The following is a 5,691-nucleotide window of genomic DNA, read 5'->3' as shown; positions in this document are numbered from 1 at the left end:
AGACAGTCTCACTCTGTCACCCTGGGTAGAGTACTGTACCATCATAGCTCACAGCAACCTCAAACTCTTGCCTGGAACAATCCTCTTGCCTCAGCATCCAAAGTAGCTGGGACTACAGATGCCCACCACAATGCCCAGCTATTTTTGTTGTTGTTGTTGTAGTTGTCATTGTTATTTAGTGGGCCAGGCCAGGTTTGAACCTGCCACCCTCAGTGTACGTGGCTGGTGCCCTACCCACTGAGCTAAGGGCTCTGCCCTTTTTTTTTTTTTTTCTTAGAGTCATTTGTCACCCTCGTGGCTTCATAGTTCACAGAAACCTCAAACTCTTGGGCCCAAGTAATTCTCTTGCCTGAGTCTCCGAGTAGCTGGGACTACAGTTGCTCACCACAACACCTGGCTATTTTTAGAGATGAGGTCTTATTCTGGCTCAGGCTGGCCTCAAACCCCACCCATCTCAACCTCCCAGAGTGCTAGGATTACAGGCATGAGCCACCATGCCCCGCCATATATTGTTCTTTTTAGACAGAATCTGATTCTCATCCTGGGTGGAGTGCTGTGGCGTCATTATTCATACAATGTCAAACTCTTGGGCTCAAGCAGATACTTCTTGTCTCAGCTTCCCAAGTTGCCCAGCTAGTTTTTCTATTTTATTTTATTTATTTATTTAGAGACAGTCTTAAGCTGCCACCCCTGGGTAGAGTGCCGCGGCATTGCAGCTCACAACAACCTCAAACTCTTGGGCTTAAACAAATCTCTTGCCTCAGCCTCCCAAGTAGCTGGGACTACAGGTGCCCACCACAGAACCAGGCTATTTTTTTGGTTGTACTTGTCATTTTTCTTTGGCGGGCCTGGGCTAGATTCCAAACTGCCAGCTCCTGTGTATGTGGCTGGTACCTTAGCCGCTTGAGCTACAGGCGCCCAGCCAAGTTTTTCTGTTTGAGTAGAGATGGGGTGTCACTTTGCTCAGGCTGCTCTGGAACTCCTGAGTTCAGGAGATCTACCTGCCTTGGCCTCCCAGAGTGCTGGAATTATGGCATAAGCCACCTTGCCAGGTCTGGCCTTTACTCTTTTCTTGGATCAACATAGTTTAAGTGTGTTGCAGAAATTTAAGTGTGCTGTAAAATAAAAAAAGGTTGAAAAACATTGCCAGAACGTCAAAAGGGATCCAAATCAGAAGTCAGACTATCTCTTAAGATTCTCTCTCTCTTTTTTTTTTTTTTGGCCGGGGCCTGGTTTGAACCCACCACCTCCGGTATATGGGGCCAGCACCCTACTCCTTGAGCCACAGGTGCCGCCCAAGATTCTCATTTCTTTGCCTGATAACCAGGAAACTTCTCCACTCATTCTCAATTCCCCCCAAAACCTCTTTGCCCCCCAAACCTACCCATGTGACCAGTCAAAGTGCCCTCCTTTTGATTTAGCTCCAGTCTCCTCTTCCTAGAGGTAAATATCTTTCAGTCCTTTTTCATACAAATTCCTCAGTTGGGCTTCTCAATTCTCTCTCTCTCTCTTTCTCTCTCTCATCTCAAAGACCAGGCTGGGTGATATACTGAGACCTCCATCTCCATAACAAATAAAAAGAAATTAGCCAGGTGTGGTGATACCTGTAGTCCCAGCTACTTGGGAGGCTGAGGCAGGGGTATCACTTGAGCCCAAGTTCCTTTGGCTATTTTTAGAGACGGGGTCTTACTCTTGCTTAGGGTGGTCTCGAACTCCTGAGTTCCAGCAATCTACCTGCCTTGGCCTCCCAGAGTGCTGGGAGTACAGGTGTGAGCCATAGTGCCCGGCCTGAATGTCTCTTAATCACAAAAAATTTGTAAAAGAAAAAAATTTGTTAGTTTATCACTTTTCATAGTGCTAGTTGAAGAAATCATACATCTATTTTATGCTTAACTATTAATATATGCAAGCTTTTTTTCAGTATAACAAAGAGAAATTTTATTTAAGAACAAAGAGAAAGCTTAGAGCACTTTTAAAGAGAGTTGGAAGTGGGTTCCTGCCATGAATGAAAAGAGGTGAGAGAGACGGAGATGCAAAGGCAGTGCGGAGGTATAATTACCCTCTTTCTCTCTGTTATACACAAGCTTATATCTGACCTGCCACCATTTTATATATTAAGTGAACAATTACATATTATGCAAAGAGCTTCAAAAGGACTTTTCCCTCATTTAATAAAATATCCACTGCTCACAAAATCTACACTTGCTTTTTAGCATTTGGGGGTTCAAATATCAACAAATAAAAAACAGAAACCACTGCAAGAGTGGAAGAGACTGAATTTGCTAAGCTCACAACTGTTTCTGTGCGTCTTTTACTTATAAGTTCAAACTTATAAGAAATCATAAACGGGTCCAGCCATTGAAAGAGTTGCATTAAATTGAATGTGACATCTAATGCAAAAAAATGGAACTTCCTGTTTGCCTGCAAGAGAGAACTGTGCTTGTGTGGCAGAGTCTCCCCAAAACCCCAGTGCTGATGTGTGAGGTGTTGGAAAGCCTGGCTTTCAGGGCGTGCTGGAGCTTCTGAAGCACATGTATTTAGGAATCTAAGGACTTTGAGCTGTGATACGTATGACAGGAGTAAGGCTGCCTTTGAGCCTAAGGCACCCTGACATCCAGAAGCATCATCCTGGAGTGAGCCACCTGCCTATTGGCTGCTGTCTAGAAAGAGGGGGCTGACGCTGGTTGGCTGCCTTTTGGGCTGTCATGGATCTGCTCACCCTCAGGAGTGCAGTTTCTAGAGAGAGGCTGTCGCTGACTGGCTGATTTTCAGAACGTGTGTGCCGATTGGAAGGTATGTCTAATTAACCGTGGTTACTGCTCATGACTTGGGACTTCTGCCAAAGAACAGTGTTTGCCTTTCCTGCTTATGAAAATAAGTACCTTTCATTCTCAGTCTTCTCTTCTATTCTTTCCTCAGCCTAACCTATAAGACATTGTCCAGATCTTCATCTGTAAGGATGTGCTTTTTCGCTAGCGTTGCATTCAAGTGATTTAAGTGCCAATTAGTGTGGAGGAAAAATAGTTCTGAAGAATTTTTGAATTTATTCAAAAAGAGGAACACAAGACATTCAGGATGTCTTAACAAAGTCATGTGGGACAAAACACATGCAGCTCCGGGGAAAGTGGTAGGGGAAGGGCCAGAAAGCCCCTTCCTCAACAGAAGGAAATCTAATTCCTATTTCCTTCTTGAAGGGCATTGTTTGTGTCCCAGTTTGTTAAAGGAAAATATTGGAACAACCTAAATGTTCACCAATGAGGAATGATTTAATACAGCTTTGCTCATCTATAAAATGGATGCATTGTATTCATGAACTGATAGGAAAACTATCAAGTAGTTAAGTTAAAAAAGAAAAAAGGAAAAGAAAAGGCCTGGCTATAGGGGCTCATGCCTGTAATCCCAGCACTTTGGGAGACTGAGGTGGGAGGATTGCTTGAGCCCAGGAGTTCAAGGTTACGGTGAGCTACAATCAGGCCACTGCACTGCAGCTGGGAGACAAGAGCAAGCCTCTATCTCTTAAAAACAAAAAATTAAGTAAGATGCAGAAGTCTATGTATGGTATTATCTGTGCTAAAATATGCATGATGTGGAAGAGACTTGGAGACATTCTTTTCAAAGAGATAAGAATAAATATAGGCTCCTGTGTGCGTAGACTGTAGGAAGATGTTGAAGAAACAGGTGATGCTGATCTCCTTGAGGGAGGGAAAGGGAAAGACACGGAGTCCTCTTTTTCTGGGCATAGCCTTTTAACACCGTTTTGATTTCTTTAGTATTTGTGGCACATTACCCCTATTAAATAATTTTAATGATTATTTTTAAAATGATAACTTTTTTTCTTTTCTTTGTCGAGATAGAGTCTCACTCTGTTGCCCAGGCTAGAGTGCAGTGGCATCATCACAGCTGACTGCAAACTCAAACTCCCAGCTGAAGCTTTCCTCCCATGTTGGTTTCCTAAAGTGCTAGGATTACAGGTATGAGCCACTGCTCCCAACCTAAAACAATGACTTTTTAAAAAATTAAATGTGTGGCCTGGGAAGGGATAAGAGGCACAGATATAGTTGCAGCTGTGAACAGGATGTCTTGTGAGCCTGGTGACCTTTTGAAGCTGAGTGGACCTCTGTGCCCGGTCAGTCAGCTGAGATCATCAGTGTGAGACGTTTTCCATGTCTCTAAGTCTCTTCCACATCACAGAACATAGGAAATAGCCTGAGTGGAAGAGGGGGAAGTCTTTCTTCCAGAGGGGAACAGTGTCATCCCACACAGCAAATGACTAAGAAACAGAGCTCATAATAAATGTGCTAAATTGCACAAGCAGCCAAAGGGCACAGGCTAGAAGTCACTTCCTGGGAGCGCTCTACTGCTGATGGAGATACAAACCAAGAAAGGGTCTCTGGAGCCTCCTTGGAATTTTGTCACAAGAAGCCTCCTCGTTTGGGGGTCAGCCTGCTTCAAGAGTGACAGCTCTTTTCCTGCCAAAAAGAGCTATTTGCGGCCCAAAATGTATTACAGAGAGGTAAGTGGACATTTGTGGAACTGGAGGGGTTGGGAGCCTCGAAATCCTGTAGCAGATAATCACTCTCATCATAGCAGCTGGTATTTATTGAGCGCTTACTGAGGCCTAGGGACTATTCAGGTGCTTTGTGTGCATTATCATTTCACTTAGTCCTTAGAACAACCCTCAATTTTACTGATTAGAAAACCTGCATAAGGCTCGGCTCCTGTAGCTCAGTGGCTAGGGTGCCAGCCATATATACCAGGGCTGGCGGGTTTGAATCCAGACCAGGCCTGCCAAACAACAAGGACGACTACAACCCAAAAAAAAAAAAAAAAAAATAGCCAGACATTGTGGCGGGCACCTGTAGTCCCAGCTACTTGGGAGACTGAGGCAAGAGAATTGCTTAAACCCGAGAGTTTGAGGTTGCTGTGAGGTGTGATGCCACGGCAGTCTACTGAGGGCAACACAGTGAGACTCTGTCTCAAAAAAAGAAAAGAAAAGAAAATCTGCATAGACAAGTTTATAAATTGACCTGAGGTCACCAAGCTGATAAGTAGCTGACCCAAGATTTGAACACAGACTGTCTGTACTTCTAACCACTCAACCCTATGGCCTCCAGAAGAGGGCTTCTCCAGTACAGCCTAAAAACCAATTAAAAACATCAAACCCGATGGAGCTGGAAAATGTTCTTCTTAGCAAAGTATCCCAAGAATGGAAGAAAAGTATCCAATGTACACAACCCTATTATGAAACTAATTTATAGCTTTCATATGAAAGCTATAACCTAATTATAGCCTAAGAATATGGGGAGGAGGAGGGGAGGGGAGGGGGGTGATTGGAGGGATCATCTCTATAGTTTATCTTTCAAAGGTACAAGTGAATCTTTATAAAAGTAGAATATAAACGTCTTAACACAATAACTAAGAAAATGACATAAAGGCTATGTTAACCAGTTTAATGAAAATATTTCAGATTACATATGAAAACACTGCACTGTACCCCATAATTGCATTAATGTAACAGCTAACATTTAATAAAAAAAAAAAAAAATCAAACCCTCATGAGCACCTATTGTGTTCCCTAGAACTAGGAGAGATGTCATGTAAAACACTTGGTATTCCTGAGTGCCAGGGTAGCACCTGGCTATTTTTGTTGTTGTTGTTGTTGCAGTTGTCATTGTTGTTTAGCTGGCCTAG

Source organism: Otolemur garnettii, unplaced genomic scaffold (assembly GCF_000181295.1).
Source record: "Otolemur garnettii isolate 467f Iridium unplaced genomic scaffold, OtoGar3 scaffold00003, whole genome shotgun sequence".
NCBI classification, from domain to species: Eukaryota; Metazoa; Chordata; class Mammalia; order Primates; family Galagidae; genus Otolemur; species Otolemur garnettii.
The sequence above is the reverse complement of the archived record's forward strand: the minus strand, read 5'-3'. Positions refer to the sequence as shown.